Source organism: Bos grunniens, chromosome 16, assembly GCF_055505025.1.
Source record: "Bos grunniens cultivar Pamir isolate PY7600 chromosome 16, Bosgru_T2T1.0, whole genome shotgun sequence".
NCBI lineage: Eukaryota > Metazoa > Chordata > Mammalia > Artiodactyla > Bovidae > Bos > Bos grunniens.
The window spans coordinates 37410885-37436760 of NC_141180.1; the positions used below are offsets into that span (position 1 = coordinate 37410885).

Below are 25876 nucleotides of genomic sequence, written 5' to 3' on the forward strand. Positions count from 1 at the left end.
TACCAGATGTCCTGCCCCTGGAGTTCTTACCTGCTTCTGGAAATCAACTTGAGGCAACCAGATGCTCAACTGTGACAGGTGGGCTGTGGCCGGGGAGAAATAGGAAGATGCCGCCCTGTGGAAACACAGAAAACGGGTCATGGGAGGGGCTGAAGGAGTCCACACCCCGTGCTGAGGGATCCAGGCTGGCTGGCGGGAAGCTCATGGCAATGGGCCCTATGCGGCGGTCCAGAAATACCTGTGTGTCTGGCCAGCCCAGGAACTTGCACCAGCACCCCTGGGACAAGGTGCTGACTGCAGCTATGCACTCCTGTCATTTCCGGCCAAAGCAGGTCACCACACACCCTTCTCCCCTGGGGTTAGTCACTGGCCGACTGGGAGCCGTGCTGGGAGACGGCGAGGACCTGAGTGAATCACTCCTGCCAGCTGAGGGGCAAGTACCTGCCCAAGAAGGTGTCCCACCCACCCGACAACGCGACCAGCCAGGCTCAGGTACCTTGGCGTCCCACCCATTTTGTGCTCAGACATACATGGGGTTTCTGTGCTTGGGGAATACTTACAGTTGTATATGGAAAAATAAGTTCTCTCTCCCCTTCTCGCACACACAGAGAAACAGATATGCACACGCATACTCTACAGCTACAGATAATTTACAGCCTGTTAGCCTGGCCTCATGTCTGCTGGCCCTAAACACACCTTTTCCAGGAATCAGAGAACACTCTCTTTTCTTCTTCTGCCTCCCACATACAACCTCATGGTCTGGGTCCTTTGCAGGTTAACCGGGCAGGAGCAAGGCTGCGGACAGCGGGCAGAGGCACAGGGTGAAGTCGGCAGGGGCACCCAAGTCTTGCCTGCCTGTGCCCTCTTCACTGAGATGTGTGGGCTTCCACCTGGACTTCAGGCTTTCAGCCCACAGTAAGGACAGATGTCTCTGGATAATTGAGAAACCTATTCTAAGGGGCTAGGGGGAGCTCTGCAACCCATCTGTCTTCAGCTATCCCTGCGAAGAAAGCTACTCACCTACCCAAGAGGCTGAGGAATACGTGATTACAAGAGAAAGTGAGATTTCAGAAGCCTCCGCTATAGGTAGGCGCTGCTTTGACCCTGGGTCTCTGGTCTGCAGAGCCCTTCAAGCAGTGCAGATGGCCCTGGGAAGGGAAGAGCAGTCATCTGCCACTGCCACCTCTTCCACCCTCAGCCTACCGTTCGGGAAAGACATTTATAGGAATTAATTGCTCTTTTATTGCTCTAGACATCAAAGTTCTGAAATACCAAGGCTCCCTGGAGAAATGTCTACCCAAGTCCCCACATTCTTTCAAAAGGAGATGAAAAGAGACAACCTTCTTCCACTTCTGAGGGGCTTTAATTCCTCCAGCTATCACAACAGCCAATTAGCCCCCTACTGTCTACCAGGGTCAGACTGTCCATGTGCAGAGAGGAACCTAGGATTCGTGACTTGAAGGAGCGGGCGTCTGAGGGATGCAGGGGCTCCTGGTGGGACTGTGCAGGGACCCACATTGGCTGACCCATTTGCCACCTGATGATCAGGTCAACGTCCCCAGTTCACAGAGGAGGAAACCGAGGCTCAAAGCTCCCAGGACCCCAGAGCCAGCAGAAACAGTGAGCATGCCATGGAGCTGGACTCTGTTTCCAGTTCAGTTCTGTCCCTGGTCAACCATGCAACCTGAGGTCAGTCACTGCCTTCTGGGCCCTGCATTTTGCCACTGGTCAAGTGAACCGTGAACTTCTAGATATTCAAGCTGGTTTTAGAAAAGGCAGAGGAACCAGAGATCAAATTGCCAACATCTGCTGGATTATCAAAAAAGCAAAAGAGTTCCAGAAAAAATATCTATTTCTGCTTTATTGACTATGCCAAAGCCTTTGACTGTGTGGATCACAATAAACTGTGGAAAATTCTGAAAGAGATGGGAATACCAGACCACTTGACCTACCTCTTGAGAAACCTATATGCAGGTCAGGAAGCAATAGTTAAAAGTGGACATGGAACAACAGACTGGTTCCAAATAGGAAAAGGAGTACATCAAGGCTGTATACTGTCACCCTGCTTATTTAACTTCTATGCAGAGTACATCATGAGAAACACTGGGCTGGAAGAAGCACAAGCTGGAATCAAGATTGCTGGGAGAAATATCAATAACCGCAGATATGCAGATGACACCACCCTTATGGCAGAAAGTGAAGAGGAACTAAAAAGCCTCTTGATGAAAGTGAAAAGAAGAGAGTGAAAAAGTTGGCTTAAAGCTCAACATTCAGAAAACAAAGATCATGGCATCCGGTCCCATCACTTCATGGGAAATAGATGGGGAAACAGTGGAAACAGTGTCAGACTTTATTTTTTTGGGCTCCAAAATCACTGCAGATGGTGATTGCAGCCATGAAATTAAAAGACGCTTACTCCTTGGAAGGAAAGTTATGACCAACCTAAATAGCATATTAAGAAGCAGAGACATTACTTTGCCAACAAAGGTCCATCTAGTCAAGGCTATGGTTTTTCCAGTAATCATGTATGGATGTGAGAGTTGGACTGTGAAGAAAGCTGAGCGCCGAAGAATTGATGCTTTTGAACTGTGGTGTTGGAGAAGACTCTTGAGAGTCCCTTGGACTGCAAGGAGATCCAACCAGTCCATTCTAAAGGAGATCAATCCTGGGTGTTCTTTGGAAGGACTGATGCTAAAGCTGAAACTCCAATACTTTGGCCACCTCGTGTGAAGAGTTGACTCATTGGAAAAGACTGATGCTGGGAGGGATTGGGGGCAGGAGGAGAAGGGGACGACAGAGGATGAGATGGCTGGATGGCATCACCGACTCGATGGACGTGAGTCTGAGTGAACCCTAGGAGCTGGTGATGGACAGGGAGGCCTGGCATGCTGCAATTCATGGGGTTGCAAAGAGTCGGACATGACTGAGCGACTGAACTGAACTGAAATGACTGAAGAGGAAATCAGGATCTCTGCCATGTCTTCCCTTGGTGGAGGCAAGGAGATTGGGGCTGGCTTCATTAGTGAGAGGCCAGGCACCAGGAAAGGGCTGGGCACTCACAAGGGCCCCATTCCTGGTTTAATGCTCTCCTGTCGACATCTTGAAATCCTGAATATTTTTCTAAACAAGGGGCCCTCCACCAAGCCCCACAAACTATCTAGCTGGTCCACAATGAGGGAGAGTATGTCAAGTGCTCTCAAACTGCCGAGGGCCCCGTAACCTTAAGTAGACATGATGTGGACTCCAGAAGGATTTACTAAAGTAAAACCTCTCTAGGTGTCCACAGCCTCGTGTCAGGTGAGGGAGCAGGAGATAGAGAGGACACTAAGCCTGCCTTCCAGAAGGTACCTGAATGGCTGAGGAAACCACTCTGCACAAGTCAAATAAAACAACAAAAATCATAGGTAACAATGAACCAAAAAGATAGGTCAGGTTAGAACACTTTGAAAAGTGCCAGCTGCATGTAAGGTGCCATGCCCAGCACCTCCCACTGAGCAGCTCAGAGGTGAGAGGAAAAAACCCAGGCCTTAATCTAGTGTAGTAAGTGGCGGAGTAAAGGGATGTGCAAATCTCAGTGACAACACAAAGGGGAGGGACCAGCTCCCAGCGGAAGACCCTGAAGCTGTGTCTTGAAGGATGGATAGGGATTTGCTGGTAGAGAAGATGGGGAAGGGCACTGCAGGCACGGGGAACTGACATTCTTTGAACAAACAATTACTGAGCATCTGTTTATTATATGCCAGGCTCCCTGGGTTGGGCATTGAGGATACACAGGTGAGCATGTGATTGTTTGTGATGATGGTGTCTAGTGAGCAGGGTAGACAGGCATGAATCAAGTCACACCCAGGTAAACACAGCTCGCAGACACTCTTGATAAATAAAGGGGGAGTGGCGTGGGGAGTGCAAGGACATGCAGCTGGATATCTGACCTTGCCCTGGGGGCAGGCACCCCTCGCGGGTGACTTCTGAGCTATTACTGAGGGTGAGATGTGTTGTCTTGTATATGTATGAGTCACACCCCCCGACACACAGACACACACAAGTAAAGGTCTTGAAATAGGAAGGGGCTAGGTCTTTGGGAAAACTGAGGAAAAAGATTTGGCTGAGGTCTGGGAGGCAAGTGAAGGGGCTTGGGGGTGCTGGACCATACCTGAGCGGGGAGGAGAGGTTCAAGCAGGGGAGTCAGGTAAGTCTGAGACCCCTGTGGCCAAGGTGCAGAGGGAAGACGGGATGGGGCTCGGGGGAGCGGGGGGGGGGGGGAATCCCTGATAGGCCAGGTGAGGGCTGGGCCTCAAGCTGTGGCATGAGGATGGGAGGACCCGGGACACTTTGGCAGGTGGAACTGTGGGCCAGTGGCAGCATCAGAGCCTGGGGCGGCTGCAAGACGGGATGTGGGGAGGCCTGACGTGCCAGCTTCCAGTCTGCTGTCGACGGTCCTGAGGACAGGCTGAGCAGCCAGGGCTGGGCTCCAGGGTTCACGGAGAAGCTCTGGAAGCACAGCAGACTCACCCTTCAGAGGAAGTTGGTACCACCGTGCACATCCCCAAGGTGTTCTGGAGACAGAGTCAGAATGTGGGAACTGACCAGATCTGGGAAACATCCAGGGCACTGCTGGGAGACACTGTACTGGATGGGGTAGGGGGTGGGTGGCACTCTGGGAAGAAGGAATGACATGAGTAACCGCAAAGAACTGACATCCTGGCCAGTCAAGTGGCCTTCATTCATTCATTCAAACAATCAACAAACATACTGAGCACTTACTGGGTCCTGGGATGTTGTGCTGTGCTGTGCTTAGTCACTCAGTCATGTCCGACTCTTTGTGATCCCATGGACTGTAGCCCACCAGGCTCCTCTGTCCGTGGGGATTCTCCAGGCAAGAATACTGGAGTGGGTTGCCCTGCCCTCCTCCAGGGAGTCTTCCCAACCCAGGGATTGAACTCAGGTCTCCCGCATTCTTTACTGTCTCAGGCCGATTCTTTACTGTCTCAGGCGGATTCTTTACTATCTCAGCCACCATACAGCAGGGCAAACACAGTCACAAGTCCCCATGTACATCTAGGGACGGGGGAGAACAGACAAAACAAAATAGAAAGCAATCAATGTGTAAATAACCTAGTACAGAGGAAGAAGGTGGGTGCTATGGTAAGGAAACTGAGCTGGAGGAGGGGAACAGGAGTGTGGGGTAGTTGGGTGAGGGGGTAAGCTGAGGGAAGCTCAGGGAAGCTGGACCGAAGCTGGACTGGGGCTTCGGTCCAGGAGGGATGAGAGCCAGGGGAGGAGCGGGAGGGAACTGATCACAGGAAGGATAAATTGGGGGGATAGGGGAGGTAAGACCTCCTTCCGTGCTCCACATGCTGCCCAGAATCCTTGGTTTCTCAACTCAGCACTGCCAACACCGGACTAGATAATTCTTCACTGTGGGCCTGACCTGCACGTGGCAGAGAATTTAGCAGCATCCTGTGCTCTGTCCACCCAAAGCACCTGCCCCTCGGCTGTGACAACCCAGAGTGTCTCCAGACTTTGCCCTGTGTTCCCAGGGGTAGCCAATGCCCCCCAGGTGAGAACACTGCTTGAAAGGAACAGCTGACGCACATTCTGACTCACTGTTGGCCGAGCATGTTCTGAACCCTTCATGTCAAACATCCCTATGAGGTTTTATTATACAAATAAGGATCCAAGTCTCTTCTCACCCAGCTAGTAGGCCTTAGTCTATTGTGGGGCAGGATTCGAACCCAGACCGTCCAAGCCCCGATCCCTCTGCTACACTGCTTTCCAGCACACAAGCAGGTGGACAGAGGTGTGCTTAGAGCCAGCGGAGGGAGGCAGGCCTGGGCCTCAGCCTCGGCTGCGAGTCCCAGTCAGGGCGGCATCTCTGGCCCCCCAGCGACATTAAAACTGGGGCACCAGAGAGAACTTCCGCGAGCTCCACTCTCAGTAATTAAACTGCAGCCTCTTGGACTCGAGGGCCTCGTGAGCAGCTGCCTTAATTAATCAATTCCACATCTCCGCCTCCTCAACCTGGAGCCAAGCTTGGCATCCTGGAACTGCACTCCACCGGCAGGCGCGAGACAGGTGTGAGGACGGCTCCTCGGGTCAAGGAGTTTGCAGGACACAGCAGCAGTCTTAGGAGATGAGCTCGGGATGAGGAATTAGTCCTGAGGTCACCAACCCAAATACCAACCTGCTCCCAAGCTCCTTCCTGCTGTGTCAGGCCAGGCAAGCTTGCAGAACAACAGTGATAATTACTGTGGTTGCTAGAGATTTCCTGGGGGCCGCGTGGTATCAGGCCTGTTTAGCACACCGAGTCCTCAGGACAAGCCTGCACGGTAGGAATTATTCCCTTTTCATAGATGAGACAACCAAGGCTCAGAGAAGGCAAGGAACCCGCTCAGGGCCACGGAGTTAATACATGACAAGCCTGGAGAAAAGTTAATATGGAGTATTTATTAGATATTAGTATTGTTTCACCGTTATATGTGTTGAATGCGATGAATACATTGTAGTCACACTGTAAAATATCCTGGTTCTTAAGAGATACAGGCTGAAGTGTATAAGGGTGAAATGTCTCAATGCTTGCAACTTACTCTAGTTTCAGGGAAAAGGTGAGTGTATGAGTATGTGTATATGTGACTGTGTATGTGTGTACATGTGTGAATATATGTATGTATGTGTGTGTGTATGTGTATATGTGTGGGTGTGTATGTGTATATGTATGTGTATTATATATGTAAATGTATGAGTGTGTATGTGTGTATGTGAGTGGGTATATTTGTGTAAATGTGTATGTATGGGCTTACCGCATAGCTTGGGTTTCCCTGATAGCCCAATAGGTAAAGAATCTGCCTGCAATGAGGGAGACCTGGGTTGGATCCCTGGGTTGGGAAGATCCCCTGGAGAAGGGAAAGGCTACCCACTCCAGTATTCTGGCCTGGAGAATTCCACGGACTGTGTAGTCCATGGAGTCGCAAAGAGTCGGACACGACTGAGTGACCTTCACTTCACTTCACTGTGTATGTATGAGAATGTATATATGTGTGTGTGTAAATGTGCATATATATGCATGTGTATATGTGTGGGATGTGTGTGAATGTGAACAGAGACAAAGTGTGTGAGCAAAGGTTAACATTGGTGAATCCAAGTAAAGGGCATGGGGGTGTTCACTGCATTATTCAGAACTTTCTGCAGATTCGAAATCCAAATGAAAAGTCAGGAAACATTAGAAAGTCCCTGGGAAGTTGGTTCACAGCAGGAGAGGCTGCAGTCGCTCTGGAGGCCCCTCACGTCGGGGGAGCAGCTCTGAAACCCAGACCCTGATGGGGTCCTACTCCCCAGACAGGCTCAGGCATGCTGCACTGGAGATGCTGGGACTTCCGACACCTCGAACCTCGGCGCTCCCACCTGCCCTTTCCCCAACAACAGGGCACCTTCTGTTCCAGGTGGGAGCTGCTCTGATAACGGCCCTTCGGGGAAGCTTCTCGAAGCATCAGGATCAAATCATCATGATGGCATTAGTGCGGCTGCCCTGCCCAGCTGTCCAGACAGCACCAGCAAAGGCATCAACACTGAAAACCACACTGAAGCTGGGAAGGGGGCTTCAGGGGGCACCCTCCTTCTGTGGCCTGACTCCCCTCAGAGAGCCTGCAAGCCACTCTTGCACGTGGCACGTCACACACACCAGAGGACACCGGGACAGGCACGACCTTACTTGCTAGACAGGAAGGACTCCACCCACTGCCCTTGAACAGACCCCGGCCATCTACCACGCTCCCCACCCAGCACCGGCTCTCAGTAGGGGGCATCTGGCGCCGTCTGGAGAAAGGAGATTTTCCTCTGGAGAAAGGAGAAAGATCACAGTCGGGAGGACGCTCCTGGGTAGAACCACCTAGAATGCACAGGATGGCCGCCACGTCTACAGCACCAAGGGCGAGGAGCCCTGCCGGGCAGTCACCTCGGTTACCACTTGCACCAGGCTCCTTCCATACCTCTGGCCTTCACATCTGCTGGTCCCTCAGCATAGAACATTCTTCCCTGTTCACTGCTCACTGTTGTATCGTTACCTCCTGAAGGTCTTTGTGCGTTTGCACACTGATCCGAATCTCTTCCACTCATGGCACAGCCCTGGTTGCACCCGGGTGTCTGTGCACCTGGTTCCACCTCCACTTTGGAAGCTCCATGAGGCCAGCCACAGGGTGGGGGGTCAGGCCTGCGTGGATCCCAGGCAGCCCTATTCTCACAGACATATTAAAACGGACCCACATCTCCCACTGAACAGAATTCTCATCTAACTCCTTAGAAGGGGATGATCCTTTTTTTTTTTTTTCACGTCTCCAGTATTTTTATGGACCCCCGAAAAGCCTGGAGACCATAGACTCTGTGATGTAGGATGTGGTGGATGAAACACTGCTGCTGGTCACACCTGGAGCTCCGTGTACGATGAAGGGAATGAATAGATTTCAGATTCACTTGGGAACTATGTGGGAAGGAAGCCCCCTACCCCAGAATACCCTCACCTCAGAGAGTCCAAGACATCAAGGAACTGAAGGAACCTATGTGCATAGATTATTTAATGTTGCTATGACTGGATTGGTAAAAGGTATCTGTTGAAAGCTTCTAGTTTAAAAAAAATGTTTCTCCTGAGAAGTTGGCCTGATTGGTAGAAAAGTGCCCAGCTCACACTGTCTCTTCAAGTCCTTTTTACTGCTAAGCAAGGCTACCTGGCAGGCCTGCTCTGACAGCCTCTGCAGTTCAGCCAGCACAATGCAAACAGGAAGGGATCTCAGAGCTGGGGACACTTCCGCGGCTGCACTGGGACACTCCGATCCCGGGCAAAGTCCTCAGGCTCTGACTGAGGGACATGCAGGTGGTGGCTTTATCCCTGCACGGTAGGGGGACAAGGACAGGAGGAAAGAGAGGTGTCTTCTGACCTAATTTAAAAAGAGGTCCTTTCTTCCTTCCCAGGGAACAGCTGGAGCCCTGGAACCTGGCCAGGCCAGAGCCTGAGACCTTAAGTCAGGAACCAGTGCACTTACAGAATCCGGCTCCAGGTCTTCCTGATTCAGTCTGACCTTCGGCCTCTCACAGGTCCCCAGGGGGTGGGTAAGGCAGACTGCAGAGCCCTTGTCTATTTATGAATGGGTGCAAGGGCAGGAACCCTCAGTTCACAAGTGGGTGCACGCCCCCCTCCCACACTTCTGGGCAGGACCTCTCAGGCTGGATGACCTTTACTGCAGGCTGGGCACCTGGCAGTGTCAAAAGCCCACCCATGCAGGCTGTGGCGGTGGAAGGACACTTCTCCCCTGTGGCCGACATCTGAGGTGCTCCCAGCATGCTAACAACCTGCTACCCACCCCCTAGGGAAAAGTAAATTTGCATTGCTGGTCAGTCTTCTTACTGATGGGGCTGAAGTCAACTTGGGGCTGGAAGGACCAGCTCCAAGCCTAATAATCCCAGGGCAGGAGCCTGGCCAGGTTTCACAGACCTTGGGTCACCTCCAGAGAAAGAAGCCAGAATGGAAATTTCAACCCACGAAGCTCCATCAACTCTGCTGCCCACAGCTATGCCAACTCTCACAGGGTCACCATTTAAAACATTAATTAAATTGGGAAACTGAACATTTTTGCTTTCTTGTTTGTTCTTCTTAAGAAGGGGGAAAACTGACACAGTGCAGTTTATCAGGACCTGTGTAAACTCCCTTCACTCAGCCACATGGATTCGTTCACACAATCTCCTGCTGAAAGCAACGAGCCTTGTTCTCAGGGGCAAGCCCAGGCAAGGTGGCCCAATTTTTCCAGCGCCTGCCAGCAGGCTAGCTGCTTCTGCCTTGGCCCCTACACTCCCATCATCCCTTCCCTCCACTGAAGTCTCAGATAATTGGTTCAAATAAATAGGCTTCCCAGGCCAGGCTCACTGCATCCCCTCAGAAGGGGGCCAGGAAGGCCTCCAGCTTCCTGTTGTGAGAATTAGGTCATTAAACCAATTGGGCTGCTTGCAGGGCGAGGGCTCAGTCCCCCTGTCACGGTCTCCAGAGTCAGCCCCCTCCTCACTGTCCAGCTCTGGAAATGGGGGTCCTCGGGACCCAGCTGAGAGGCCCCAGGCCCAGCCTCCTGGGTGAAACTTCTTACAGACTCTTAGAATAGGAAGTTTTAGGATTACTGCCTCTTCTTTCCTATAGGCTTTCAGCATAGGTATGTGCTAATTTGCATTAAAATAAAGCTATGTTTGTCTACCTGGAAAACATATCCACACTACCGAATACGTTGCAAGCCTTCATCACACCCTCGTGTCACAGAAGTGCACTGTTTGTTTGGATAACTGCTTCTGCTCCATTTCACAGTCCGTGACCTTCCCTCTCCTTTCCCTCCAGCCACTTCAGAACAAAAATAATCTGAGGAAAGAGGAAACCTCCCCCTAAGGGGCTGCTGAAGACTCAGTTTCCTTCCTCCCTAAATATTTAACAAGCTGGTGATCAAAATAAAATATATTTTAAACAGATGCAACTTCCAGAATCTACATGCGTTTATTCCATTAAGTCACTGGGGAAGTAGCATGAAGATGAGGACTTCTGATGTGTAGCAAGACTTGTCCAGTCTGGAGGCAGGGAGGCTGGAGAGGAGAGGGAGACAACTGGGGAAAACACAGCACCCCAAACAGCAGGAATCCACCCACAGTCACCTGCTCAGGACCAAGGGCACTGCAGAAAAGCTCAGAAGAGTGGACAGAAGTGGGAGGGAGGCTTTAGGTGTCTGTGTGAAAGCTAAGAACTATCCCTATTCCCAGTGGGGTGGACACAAACACAGAGACCAGCGGAGGGGAGGAAATCTTTTCCCTTCTTCCCTCCTAGAGTTTTTGGCTGGCCTAAAATTAAATTGACATAAGACATTAAAGGGGCTTCCCTGATGGCTCAGCAGCAAAGAATCTGAAAAAAAAAAAAAAAAAAGAATCTGCTGCAATGCAGGAGATGGAGGAGATGTGAGTTCGATCCCTGGGTCAGGAAGATGCCCTGGAGAAGGGCATGGCAACCCACTTCAGTATTCTTGCCTGGAAAATTCATGGACAAAGGGGCCATGGACAAAGTCCATGGGGTTGCAAAGAGTGGGACATGACAGAGCACACACAGGAAGGAAGGCAAGACATTGAGGGAAAAAAATTTAATTTCTTATGTACAAGGGCCTCAATGATATAAGGCTTGAAGAAGTGACCAGAGCAGGCACCTTTTGTATCTTTTAGACAAAGGAACAGTAAGTTTGTGAAGAATTGACAAGATCAAGAGGTTTGGGCTTGGAGCAGTAAACGAGTGAGAAAATTAACAACAGCCTTCTCAGCCTGGAACTCCCTGTCTCTGGTGATGAGGACGCCTTCCATCCCCTGTACGGGGAAGGTACGTTTCACGTGAGAGATTTATTTCCTGCTTTCAGGGGAATAAAGAAGGGTCAGAGTGTCTTTCTTGCACCGGCTATTTCTCAAACAACTTTAACTCCAAATAATCAATACGCCAAAGTGGTATATGTAGGGCTGGCTTATTCTGCTCCCCGGCACGCCCAGACAATCCAGTTCAGAAGCCAAGTCCCCATCTGCCATTTGTAAAGACATCCTTCATTTCCCGAAGCCATGAAACTATTAGTCACCAAGTCGAGGAGAAGGGGAAGAAGCTCCTAGCAAAACTAGCCTGTGAGTGTTTCCCCAGGCAAAAAGACTCCTGGTTTTACAGGCCAGCTACTCCCCCAAGACTGTCAAATTTCATGAAACGAAACCCGGGAGCCTTTCACAAGCCCATGCCCACAGAACACAAGCAGAATCTGACCTCTTACAAAAACTCTCAACTGAGAGGAAAAAGCTTCTCTGGAGGTTAGGGGGAGAGAGAGGTTCATTATACTACAAGTTAGTTTGATGGTATTTCTGATGATTAAGACTTCAAGTCTCAGAAAACTAAAGTTCCTCACAGGTTTACTTGGAGCATATGACATAATGTTAAAAACAGAACAAAAACTACAGGCAGTAATGCACACTTGTTCTGCTTCTAGAAAAGTTATGCGAGTCTGCCAGAAAGATAGTCATAAGATTTCCAAGTTCAAAAATGAATAACTCACCCCCAAAAAGAAGTTCCTACGAGAAATGAAATCAAGGACTGTGCATGCCATAAAAGAGGGGGAAAGGGACTTCCCTGGTGGTCCAGTGGCTAAGACTCCACACTCCCAGGGCAGGGGGCCTGGGTTTGATCCCTGGTCAGGGAACTAGATCCCACATGCTGCAACTAAGAGTTCACATGCCGCAGCTAAAGACCCCACATGCCACAAGGAAGACCCAAGTCCCCAAGTGCTACCACTGAGACCTGGTGTGGCCAAATAAATTAAATAAATAAAGTTAAACAATAAAGCAAGCAAGTTGCAGATATCAGATACCCTGCTAGACATCTCACCACTCGCCTCCTAGGGTCATGCTCTGACACTGTTCCAATACCATTTCCCCCACCCAAGCAATTTACTACTGACCCAGTGCTGTTCTCTGATGTATGGCCCACATCCACCTCTCCCAACCACACCCCTCACTTTGGCCTGGACCGGTTTTTAATCTAGAATCCAATCGAAGATCTCACCTTCCCTTGGTTCCCACGCTCATTCCTCTCCCTTAGCCTAGAATGTTCACCAGCTTTTCTTTGTCTATCATGATGTTAACAATTTTAAAAAATCAAGGACCACTGTCTCTTTGTCCAGTTTTCCTTAGAACTGGAGTAAGGGTAGACATTTTGGTGAGAAACAACAGTGGCTGACGTTGCCCATGTCCCACTGGAGGCACACAATGCCAGCCTGCCCTGTGTCTGGTGATGCCAGATTTGTGGATCACTCTGTTACAGAGCAAAGTTTTAAATGTACAAGAGAGACTAAGTAGACTAAAAGAAAACAGTAGAAGGAAACAACACAAAATGAAACCTAGAAGTTATAAGATTAAAGACTTTAAAATCTGATTACATAAAAATAAAAACTCTCTGCATAGTAAAAACAATATAATCAAAAGGACAATGACAGACTGTAGAAATACATGTGACGTGTGTCACAGCCATAGGACAAACTGCTGTAGTATATAAAGAATGCCTACAGATCAATAAGAAAAAGACTGCCAACACAAGAAATAATGGGTAAACAACATAATAGATTGCTCTTAAAGATCTGAAATGGTACTCTATTTCCTCATCAAGAAATTAGATTTAAATTATAATGATCTGCCACTTCCTTCCTATCAGATTAGCAATAAGGCATGGGAAAAAGAGCTATTTCTGCATAATTTTGGTAAGCACATAAAATGTTACCATGGAGGCCAACTTGGCAATACTAAAAATTTAAACAGATGTCCCCTTTGCTCTGGGGCTTCCAGGTGGCTCAGTGGGAAGAATCTGCCTGCCAATGCAGGAGACATGGGTTCCATCCCTGAGTTGGGAAGATCCCCTGGAGAAAGGAATGGCTACCCACTCCAGCATTCTGCATGGACAATCCCATGGACAGAGGAGCCTGGTGGTCTACAGTCCATGGGGTCCCAAAAGAGTCAGACATGACTGAGCAACTAAACAACTACACAACCCTTTGCTCTAACAGACTGTAGGAATTTACCCTACAGATACACTTATACAAAAGCACAAAGATACATGTAGAAGAGTATTTCTTTTTAATAGCAATAAAAGATAGGGAGTTTTGTGGTGCTCTAGGGGTTAAGATTATGCAGGCTCACTGCTGTAGCCCATTGTACCTGTGACTGAGATCCTATAAGCCATATTCAGCCAAAATGAATAAATAATGACAGAAAATGTAAATACTCAGCATCAGGGGACATTGAAAAAAATTCAAGTATAAGCAATCAAAAGAATGACAGGGAACCATTAAAATGAGTGAGATAGTTATAAATGACCTCAAACAGGAACTTAATCTCTCTGTGCCTCAGTTTACTCACCTGCAAACTGTGGAGAATAACAGTATTTAGTTCATAAAGTTGTTGTGAAAAATAAATGTGTCAACATAAGTAAAGCACTTTTAACAATACCCAGCACACAGGAAGTGAAGAGGTATTAGCCAGACGACAGCAATGGTGATGACAGTGGAATGGAATGTTGGGTTCCAATATTTAGTGTGAAATGAAAAAGATAAGGTTAGTATTACAGTGTGGGGGAAAAAACAGTACAAATCAGGCGTGTGTGCGGCCAGTGTGTACCTTATGCACTTGTACGTGTAGGAGTCTCTTGTTAAGATGAACAAGACAGCCACTAACAGACATCTTTTTCAAGGTATCTCTATCACCAATTAGCCTTTTGAGTTCTGTACTATGTATATATTACCTTCTCAAAAAAAAAAAAAAGGTGTTCTTTTTAAGGAAGTGAAACGGGGTCAGAAGAGGAGAATAAATGCAAGATCTCCCTCCAGGCGGCCCAGTGCCATGGCTGATGTTGAGCATTTAAGCTCTGCCACCACCACTGCTCACAGGCTGTGAGACCCCTTTCTCTTCCTTGGAGACAGGAAGCCAGGGTGGACAGCCAGCACTCAGAGCAGAGGTTAAATGATGGGCATGTACCATTTCTCAGGTGGCAGCGGGCAGCTTCCCCCAGGGAGGGATGAAGGACTCTGCTCCACCATGTCCCACTGTAATCTTCAGGGAAGTAGAGCCGGGGCCCTGGAGAAACCCCACCACCACCTCAAGCCAGCTTACTAGCCTGTAGGTCCCACTCTGTTCCCCCTACAAATTACCAGCACCCCATCTTCCGGCCACTTCAGCGACTGGCCATAGAGCACATGCTGAGGAACGGTGTTCCCACAGGTCTGAAATTATAGCCTAGTGGGCCTGAGCATGGCGATTTCTCTATCACCTTCTGTTCCTTCCTTAGTAAGACTGGATCAGGGGCTCAGAACTATCACCTTGTCTTTAAAATCTTTGGATCATGTTGACAGCACCTATGGTTCTGTGTATTTAAATCACATTCCTCCATTCCCCACTCCCTCCTGCTTGAGAAACACAAAATTTTAAATGGAAAATCATTCAGATGTCCTCTCCCTGGAGAGAATGGAAGAAACCTAGAGGGTCCAAAACCCGTTTTAGTTCACATTCCTGTGCAGAACACCATTCTGCAAGGACAAGGGTCAGGATGGATCTGTCAGAAGCCAGGGCTGCCTGGGGCAGGGGGCTGGGAGGCCTTGGTCTGGGCAGGGAGGTCAAGAATAACCCATCTCCTTGGAAACTGAGCCCCTAGTTCGCCGGGTGGTTTAGCAGGAAGAACAAGGGTGGGGCCCACACTATGAAAGGTTGTCTGAATCCAAAAGGGACCCGACCCCTGAAGGAAGCACCCCCCCACCCCCGCCACGGCCCCCCACCAACTTGCAGAAGCCAGAACTGAAGAACGCAAAGGTGGTAACTTCATTGTTTGGGAGTTGTTATTCAGTTCAGGGACACGAACCACAGGATTCCAGCAGCAGGAAACATGTGGGCTGGATACTCAGGAGATGCTCAGGCCTGAAAAAGCCTTAATTGGAACTGGTTTCCCAAAGCCTCCCACCCAGCTCTCCATGTGGGAGGGGAGATGGAAGTAGGTCACATTCTCCCAGCTGAACTGGCGTCCCCGTGGGCTCCAACCACACGTGAACAAGTCTGGGGTCACAGAGTGGCCTGGTCTCCTCGCCAGGCCGGCCACTTCCTCCTGCTCAGATGCTGGATGGCTCTGAGGCCCTCTGGACCAAAGGGGCATCTGGTTGGCACCAGAAGGGCAGTGACACTGAGGGGGATGGTGGAACGAACATCGCTCAGGAGCGTGGCCCCATCCTGGGACCTTCCTCGCTCTCTGAATGTGGGCAGGCGCCTCTGCCAGCCTTGAGTCCTCTCTACTCCAGCTCCTGCCCAAGGGTGGAGTGGATGAACACTGGGTGCTTTTCTAGGACCTGTTGGGCCTCCCTTGACTGGCTGGGCTCTTTGGAGGGAACGCGAGGCCTGGAGCTGGGCAGACTTGGGGAAGAATGACCCTCCTCTACCCTACTCTACATATACTGACCCCCAGTGGGGCTCACAGACACAGGTGTCCCTGGCTTCATGCCCAGCACGCTGATGCAGCCAGCCCCACAGCCCGCCTGCCGCCATAAGCCCGCATTCCAAAGTTGGTAGAGGGAGGCCTGGAAGGCAGGGAGAGATTCTGGACAGCCAAGGTCTGATGGACTTTTCACAATAATAGGCACTGAGGACTTCCCTGGTTGGCCAGTGGTTGAGACTCTGCCTTGCAATGTAGGGGAAGCGGGTTCAACCCCTCGTTGGGGAACTAAGATCCCATATGCCTTGGAGCAACTAAGCCCGCACGCAACAGTGAAGACCCAGTGCAGCAAAAAAAAAAGAAAAGAAAAGAAAAGAAAAGAAAGGCACCAGATTGATGGTATCACTCCAAAACAAAAACTCTGGAAAGAGCTCATCACCATGATCACTCCTCCTGACTTGAACCCAAGTGACAAAGGGTTAAGGCTTTAAGAGGAAACTTAGTTCTTACTAACCATGACTGCCAAGGTGCTAATTGTTTCTGCAGATGCCCACACGAGTGCAGCTTTTGTCAAGTGCAACACACAAGGGCTCTAATCTCCTAAGTCTTCCCATGCTCTTCTGGGAAGCCAAGCACAACCTCCACCTTAACATCCACCCAGGGCATGTGCCCTTGGGGCCGATGGGGATATCTGCAAATTATGTCCTGACTGTGCCCCACCACTGCCCCTGAGAGTTCAAGACACTCTCACCAACATGTTCTTGCTTTATTCACACAGCTCCAACTAGATAATAAACCTCTTGGCCCTAGACTAGAAGCTCTGTATGATAAGAACTATTTTTACCCTGTTCTCCACAGTACTCCCAGTGCCTGCCATGGGGCCCGGATAGTAATAAAAGTTTAGTAAATATTAATTAATTGAAAAAGGAGCCATTAGAAGGAAGGAGGAAAAGAAGGACCAGTGGAAGACAGTCATCACGTCTTCCTATCTCGGTGCTCTTGGTTGACATTACAAAGACATCCAGCAGGGATCAGAAATCAAACCTTATAAACCCCTTCTCTGCTCCACCATCAGCAGTCTTCCATCCTGTTACGAGTCACAGTTTACATACCTGCTTACAGAAGCATCTACAGTACAACATGGACATGAGAAATGGAGAAACACAGACTTCCCTGGTGGCCCAGTGGTTAAGAATCTGCCTACAGAAGACACAGGTCTGATCCCTGGCCTGGGAATATCCCACTTGCCTTAGAGCAACAAAGCCCATGTACCACAGCTACTGAGCCCGCGCTCTGGAGCCTATGAGCCACAACTACCGAGCCTGCTCATCCTAGAGCCGTATGTCCTGTTGTTGCTGTCCTGAGCTCAGCAACAAGAGAAACTACAGCAATGAAAAGCTCGTGTGCCACAGCGAAGAACAGCCCCCGGCTGCCACAACTAGAGAAAGCCCGAGCAACAGCACAGCCAAAAATAAATAAGTAAATAATTTTTTTTAAATAAGAGTAAGAAATGGAGAAACATTCATGACCTTCAGCCCTTAAGAAACTTCAGAAGGAGGAAAACGATGTTCGGTCCAGCGACATCCACCATGGAAGGACACCTTTCCCTCCAGGGACTGTTGTCTTCCTCCTGAAAAGGCTTTGTGGAGGATCAGGGCATAATCAGTCTTTAACAATCTAGTATAACAGCAGTCAGGGCTCCATGCCCTTTCATAAAAGAAGTTCAAAAGCACTTTGGCTCAAACATCATAATGGCCCTGGGAGCTATGAAGGCACAAGTATCATTATCTACATTTACCACGGAGGAAAGTAAGGCAAACGGAGGTTAATTAGCTTGCCCAAGGTCAGATGAAATGGGGGGAAAAGGCGTAGGATTCAAACTCTGCAGCAGCCTCCAGTGTGCTAACTCTGGCCTCCCCACAATGTCACCCACGCTGGGCTTAAGGAGATGTTTTTTCTTCTCTGTTGTTTCTGCTGAAACACAGCATCTGATAGGAGGCCCAGAGCTCACACATGAGAGTGCCATCAATTGGGCTTGAGTCTTGACTCTTGTTTTCTGACCACAACTACTGAGCCCGCGCTCTGGAGCCTATGAGCCGCAACTACCGAGCCTGCTCATCCTAGAGCCGTATGTCCTGTTGTTGCTGTCCTGAGCTCAGCAACAAGAGAAACCACCACAATGAAAAGTGTGACCTTAGACAACTTACCTAACCTTTCCAGGCCTCAGCTTCTGAATGTGTAAAACAGTAATAATGCTACTTATCTCAGAAATTAACAGTGAGGACTAAATGAGAAAACATATATAAAATGTCATTATCATTCATTTTCTCATTTTCTAAATGAGTACATATCACTCTCATAATAATAATAAAAAAAAAACAGTTACATGAGAAAAAGGTGGCACCCACTCCAAGTTTAGTTTCTACAAGGCCACAGATGACATGTGACTGACAAGCAAGTCTCAGTGTGACAATGAAATATACCAGGTCCCTGAGAGGGACTTGCAACACAGAAGTCCTATTTGATTCCTTCTGACTCATGTTGGCCTCTCAAGGTTAGCAGAGCAGATGGTATCTTGGACACTGACAAACAAGTGGATGCCTGAGTAAGGATCTAAAAGGCTGGCCAACTGCCCCCAGTCTCCAGAGGCCAACTCTGGATTCCTGGTGAGCTGAACTCCTGGCTTTAAAACACCATTTGAGTGCTCTGCTGAGCTTCTCAACTCTGCTCAGCCCAGGCTAAAGGCAGCTTTCTAGGTACCACTATACTCCTGGATCAAGTGATGTACAGGACTGTAGATCAAATAACCAAATAGGAGGCGTTCAGAGGTGACAGTGTGGCCTGGTGGTACTCAGCAAGAGACTGGAAGAGAAGTGGGGGATGGTGTGGGAGAGGAAAGCTGCCCAGTCAATCTTGATACACTTCCAACAGAGACACTGTGACATGGAATTTCCTGGTGGTTCAGTGGTTAGGACTGCATTCTCACTGCTGAGGGCCTGGGCTCAATCCCTGGTCAGGGAACTAAGATCCCACAAGCTGAGTGGCACAGCCACACACACACAAAAAAAAGACTGACAAATAGATGTGTGTGGGTCCCTGATGCACATAAGAGCAGCAGGAGAGCTCCAAGGTTACACAGAGTCACGACCACCGTAAGAATCTTTCCCTGATGCAGAGAGAAGTAGAAAACACAGGACTTGCCAGCGTACAGGACAAGATGCTAAGAGCTGGTGATGCTCATTCACTCAACTCAAGAAATGCTTACCCATTACCTACACACTCAGAAGGAAAAGACGGCTTGAGCGAATCTGCAGGACACACAGACATGCACACCTGGACCTTTGTTAACCTAGCTGATGGCTCCCACACCTCCCAGCTATCTAGGCCAGAGACGTGAGAAACTTGATGGGAATAGACGCAACGCTGCTGACTTCCGAAAGCCTTCCAAAAGCAGGGCAAGGAGAGCATGCTCACTGCTCTTCGTAGTGTCTGGCTCTCTCTCCTGGGATGGACCCCCAGGAAAAGTTCCCATGCAGTGACTTCCCCCTATTCAGAATCAAAGAGAAAAATCCAAATTCCTCACCGTGACCACAGATCTAACTTCTGCCAGCTCCTCACTCAGCCCACTCCAGCTTCCTTGGGCTTGTTGCTTCTGTTGCACCTCTGCCCATCAGCTGGGTCTCCACTCAAAATTACTTCCTTAGGGGACTTGCCTGATGATCCAGTGGCTAAGACTCTGTGCTTCCAACGCAGGGCGGCTGAGGCCACGACTAAGAGTTTGCATGCCACAACCAAAGATCCTGCATGCTGCGACCAAGATGCGGTGCAACCAAATAAATAAAAATACATTAAAAAAAAACACCAAAGTTACCTCCTCAGAGCTCACTACAGTTATGACCCAGGCATTCTCCATCTCACTGCTCTCTTTTCTCTGCTCACTGCTCTCCCTGCATCTCTTTTCACCATCCTGTTTTATTCACATGTGTACTTGCTTACCATCTGTCTCTCCCACTAGAACATGAATTTCATGCATCTTGGTGATCTTGTTCTTGGCTCAGTTCCCAGCATCTACAACAGTGCCTGGCACATAGTAGGTGCTCGATAAGCCATTCAATTTAAGAAATGTTTATGGAGTGCCTACAAACTTTAACAGTAGACCAAAAAAAGACAAAAATCTCTGCCCTAAAAGAGCTTAAATTCTGATGGGAGATAAGAAGTAGATAAATAAATAATGGTGAAATAACAGCTACTGCTTCAACCAAGCCCTTACCAAGGGGCTCAGTGTAGTTCTAAGACTCTAATAGGTATTACTTAATTTAATCCTCCCAACAACTCCATGAAGGAAGTATTAATAGTTTATCAATGGGGAAACTGAGGCATAGAGCAGTTAAGTTACTTGCTGAAGGTCATGAAGCTCATGATGGCAGAACCAAGATCCAAACCCAGATCAGTCCTGTGTCTGGACTAGTCCTGTGTTTAGACCTCGGGCTCTGATTAAGAGCTCTGCTTCATATTTGCTGGGTGTCGAATAACTAGTTGCTCAGCACCCTTAGCAGCTGTTCCCTGTAGGCAGGGCTGGAGTGAGAGCCGACCCATCAAGGAAGGGCTGCCCTGCTCTGTGAGCATGGTGACATGGAGACTGCTGGGCTGACCCCCGTGTTAGACTCTGGATGAAGAGGAAACTGATGAAAGGACATGGACAGGGCTTCCCCGGTGACTCAGTGGTAAAGAATCCACCTGACGATGCAGGAGACACAGGTTCAATCCCTGATCCAGGAAGATTCCCACCTGCTGCAGAGCAACAAAGCCCATGTGCCCCTATTATTGAGGCTGTGCTCTAGACCTGTGCTCTGCAACATGAAAAGCCACCAGAATAGAAGCCCAAGCACCACAGCTAGACAGTAGCCCCACTCACTGCAACTAGAGAAAAAGCCAGAGCAGCAAAGAAGACTTAGCACAGCCATAAGTAAATAAACACATTTTTCTTTTTAAATTAAAAAAAAACAAAACAAACACAGATAATGTCAGCATTCCTGGGCTCTGGTTTCAGGTGCTGTGAAACACCCAGGCAGGTCCACCAGTACTTGATGAGTGTACTTTGCGGCGGGATCTAGACACTGTGAGAGATGGAAAGCTGAGTCCAATAGAGACCCTGGCCTCAGAAAGCCTAGGGTCATGCACCTGCACATGAAGCTGAAAGAGGTAGAAAGTGACAGGTGCCATTAGCGAATGTATAGACTGGTATGGGATTGCAAAAGAGTTACTCAGGGGACTAGGTCCAGAGGCTAAAACTCCACGCTCCCAATGCAGGGGGCCCAGGTTCAATCCCTGGTCAGGGAACTAGTTCCCACATGGTGCAACTAAGAGTTCTCATGCCTCAACTAAGAATCTGCATGCTGCAACTGAAGATCCCATGTGCAGCAAAGAAGATCCAAGATCCCAGCTGCCACAACGAAGACCTGGCACAGCTAAACAAATAATTTTAAACAATAAATATTAAAAACAACAACAACAAACTCAATCTCTGGGGGCTAGGGGTGCCCAACCGTAAGAGGGGCCTGGCCTACATAACCCCCATGGTCCTCTAGCTCAGATTTGGAGCAACACAGATTTGGAGCGACACAGAGATCCAAGTTTTATTCCGGTTAACGGTTTAAGTTCATGGCCACTGAGTAGTTCTCCCACCCACCGCAAGATCAGTCCCAACCTCTTTGGGTACAGGAGTGGGAGGGCAATCATGCTCTCGTTTAAATAATGCAGCCGGATGTGGGAATGAACTCCAGTGTGTGCTGCCCTCCTCCTCCTTGAAATGGTTTTTAAGCCCACAAACCCTCTTCCCTTCAGGAGGGGGTGATCCATCTGTGAGCATCTTGTCAGAACGTGGAGACCTAGTCACCCTGTTCCCATCAGGAACTCTAGAGTCTAGCATAGTGTCTGGCTCACAACAGGTGTTAAGTACAGTTTGCTGAGCTAAACCGGAGCATAGCCAGGTCTAGAAATTCTCTGCCAGACATCTATGTCTCAGTCGGTGTTCCCTGAAGTTTTGCTCTCAGTCTCTCCCAGGGGGATCAGACTGGTTTCATCTCTTTACTTCTGCTACCACTACCCTGGTTCAAGCCACCATCATCTTTTGCCCAGCAGTTGCAATGGTCAGTCTCCCAACTAGCATCCTTGCCTCTACCTGCCAGGTTAGTCCCTGCTAACCTGACAGCAGGGACTGCTCAGACACATTTGACACACCAGAGAGGCAGACATGTGGGGTCTAAAAGAGGCTGGGTATCCAGACTTAGGTGTCTTGGTTACCAGGTGCAAGAAAAAGGAAGGTGGTTGGGGTGGGGATGATGGCAATCATCCCTGCTCCTTACAATCCAACCTCCATATGGAGGCCAGCATGATCTTTCAAAACTTAGATTTTATCACCTCTCTGCTTAATCCTCCAATGATTTCTAACTGCACTTGGGGGGAAAAAAAACCAAACTGGATCTTCCCACCTTCACAGTACTTACCACTACTAAACTTACTTTGCCCACTTATTTATTTACCCCTTTCTCTGGAGAATGTCAGCTACAGGAGGGCAGGGGCTATGTTTCCAGAATCCAGTGAGTGGAAAGCCACATAGGAAGCGCTCATAACTGAATGGATGAATCTCCATCCCAGGGAGGAGACTTGTATATATGAGGGCCACTCACTCCACCAGGAAACCATGAATGACACATTGGCACCTTTATTTATAATTCAAAATCCTGCTTTAAACCAGGGGGAACTTGGTCTCTCTGGACACTTTAATGGCCCAAGAGATCAGTATCACTTAGAGTCTAAAGCCAGGAACCAGAGCCCAGTAGTTGCAGCAGGGAGCTAAGAGTCAGAACTTAATGACTAACTTTGACTTGGCTCCAGGTCCCTTAGCCACACCCCCACGCCTCAATTTACCCAGAAGTCGGCCAGGCACACTTTCCTAAGTTGTGTGAGTGACAGGAGACAAAGTAATTAACAGTATTAGCATACTTGATCCTCGGACAGGAGGTGACGCAAGCCTCACATCGCGTTATTTGTAAAAGTCTTGATTTGCAGCCAACACAGGCCTCCTGGGCCTTCCCAGGGGCTAACCTGACAACAGGGACTGTTTAGACACGTTCCACACACCAGAGAGCCAGACATGTGGGGCCTAAAAGAGGCTGGGTATCCAGACCTAGGTGTCTTGGTTACCAGGTGCACAGGAAGGTGACTGGGGTGGGGATGATGAGAAGGCAATAAGTGCAGTTTGGGGCTCCCAGTGGTCAATCTTGCAGGTTCACAGATACATGCCAGCCATACAGGCGAGACATGTGCCTACAACGTGCACCTTCCAGGAACACTCACGGGGGACACGACAGTTCAGCCAGACTAGAGAGAGGAAGAGCGACCCAGGGGCAAGACCTTGGCAGCATTGAGTTTGGGGAAATACGGGGGGCTCTTTACAGAGGGTCAGTCAGGATGCTAGAGCGGGGTGCAGGTGAGGAAAGAGACAAGAAGGCGCGGGACCTGAGGATGATAGGCGGGGACAACCACGCCGACGCGGTGGGCTGAGCAAGAGTGGATGGCTCGGACACCTGTGGAGGCGACCCCCGGGGGAGGACAGGTTGAGGACGGCTGGATGGTGGTCTGCCGCGGGATCGGGGGCGGGGGCGGCGAGCGGCAGGAGGCAGCGGCGGCCAGGCGGGGCAGGAAACCCGGCCCAGACCAGGGCTCCGCGCCGGTGGTCCGGCCGGTGGGTCCCAGTCGGGTCGGGGGCGCAGTCCGCAGCCCCTCCCCGGGAGACAAAGGGCTGGCTGCTCCCCGAGCCCCGGAGCGGCGCGGGCCCGGGCGCTGCGGGTACGGGCCGGCCTCGGCGCTTACCTGGGCCGCCCGACCCGGCCAGGCGGGCGGGGGCTGCGGGTCCGAGAGCGGCGCGCGGCGGCCTGTTCCGGGACGCGCACAGCCCGAGCAGCCGCAACGGCAGCAGCGGCAGCGGCAGCAGCGGGAGCGGCCGCCTCAGCCTCCGCCTCCCTCTCCGTGAGTCACCGCGGCGGGGAGGGAAGGAGGCGCCAGGCCGCCAGGGGAGGGACCGGCGGAGAGGGCGGCATCTGGCTCCGCGCGGGCCACGGAGGCGCGGTCACGGCAACGCCCGGGGGTGGAGGGCGGCAGAGGGCCGGCGTAGGGGCGCGGTCTGAAGATGTAATGGGCACGGCCTGGAATTCTCAGTGGCTCTCATTGGTTAAGTGGGCCAGGGGGGCGGAGCTCTCAGCTGAGAGGTGGGTACTGCGGAGCGCTCAGGCACGCTCACTGGGCCCTTTGGGGGTGGGCGGGGCAAGTGGCCCCGGGGCGGAGCCACGAGATGGGCGGGTGGAACCCGGTTGCGGGTAGGGCCTAGAGGCTCTCAGAGCAAAGGGGTGGAGCTGGTCGGGGGTTGGCAAAGGAGGAGGGGCGGGGGCTTCGAGGGGGAGGCAGCCTAAGGGCGGAGCCCGGGCTAAGGATGGAGCCGGCGTTGCGGTAAAGCAGCTCTGCTTGTCCCTAGCTGCTCCAGAAGCACAGTGATCCCGTAAAAATAATGGCCCCTCCCACACATGCGTCTGGGTTTAAAAATGGGAGCGGCCACACGAGGCGGAATCCTCAGGACCCCTGAAAAATCTGAAATGGACAAGGTCGCAAAACATTTAGAGGCGTGGTCTTCCTGGGTCTTGGAACTGGATATATTGCTACCTTTGAAGCAGTTGGGCCCACTCTTGAACTGGGGGCCTGTCTAACCTGGATCCACCGAACCCCGAGAGCCTAGGGATGGGCCTCTGTGGGTCCGTTAAACTTAGAATATCGTCTGTATTGATAGTGAATGCATTGGAGGGGGCGAGTAGAGAAGGTTGCCCTTGGTTAAAATGTTGCTATAGAAAGTCTGACTCGATGTGCTCTGGAGAGAGTATAAACAGCCTCCTTTAGGCAAAATGCGAATTGCTCTGAACACCCAGCTTCCCTTTTAAAGGGACGCGTGTCTTCAAGCGTGCTCTCACTTTCAACATTTAACTTAACAATTGCGTCGTGTGACACTAACCACAGTTTTAGAGGCCTTACTGTGCCGCTTTCCCCAGCCTTCCTGCTCCTTTTCTGTCCCATCCTCTTCCACTTCCCTCATTTTTCTTCCCCTTCCCAATGCAAGAAGGATACAAGATACTTTTTTTTTCTGTTATATTCTCTAATGTCCGTATTACTTTCGATTTAATAACTTTTTTTACTTACAATTGAATATTTTATCAAAATCATGAGATTATGAACTTTTAAAGGCCAGAAATAGGTCAACAGTGTTTGTATCTCCCTCAGCATCCAGACTACCATGCCCATAACAAGAGCTAAACCAATATTTCTTTATATAGTTACTAGCTGATTCTTCAAGTTTCACAGAGCTTACCAATATAAGAAATTTACACATTCAAATTATTTTCATGTAAATATTGATGTTTAAACAAATGAATTAAAAGTAAACAACTTGCTTGGTTATTCAAGACAATGTATAAATTCTATTTCAGAAAAAGGTACATGCTTAAGGATAAATGTGGAAAACGAATGTATTAAAAAAATGTGTCACTGTGAAATAATGGAAGCTTTTTCAAAATTTTCATAAATATATTGTTTATTGTTCAAAATTACAGTAAGTTCATCAACATAGTCAGGCCTTCATCCCATCAGCTCAGAGTTGGAAAACTCTGCATCTCTAGATAGTAGGATTACTTCAGAATTAACTCAGCCTCTCCCCATCTGTAGTCTTAGAACGAAACACTGGAGGCTTCAGAGGCAGGAAACATCTGCTAGCTCTGACAGCCCAGCCCTGTCTCTGCCCCTTGGGGAACTACTCCTCGCCACCCTCTACCCACCAGAGGT

General features: G+C 49.7%; 1 protein-coding gene across 6 annotated transcripts in view; it reads right to left on the reverse strand.

Moving 5' to 3' along the window:
* The window catches only part of CTNNBIP1 (catenin beta interacting protein 1), a 47178-nt gene extending 23149 nt beyond the window's left edge, over positions 1-24029 (reverse strand). For 5 of the 6 annotated variants that reach the window (XM_086344411.1, XM_086344408.1, XM_086344410.1 and 2 more), the window contains exons 1-2: positions 23867-24029; positions 31-115 (exon numbers count right to left, since the gene is read on the reverse strand). The gene's annotated coding sequence lies outside the window, so the exon portion shown is untranslated. Of the gene's footprint in view, positions 1-30; positions 116-4761; positions 4904-23866 lie in introns of those variants that run through there. The other variant, XM_086344406.1, reaches the window with a different exon arrangement.
* Positions 24030-25876: the final 1847 nt, after the last annotated feature.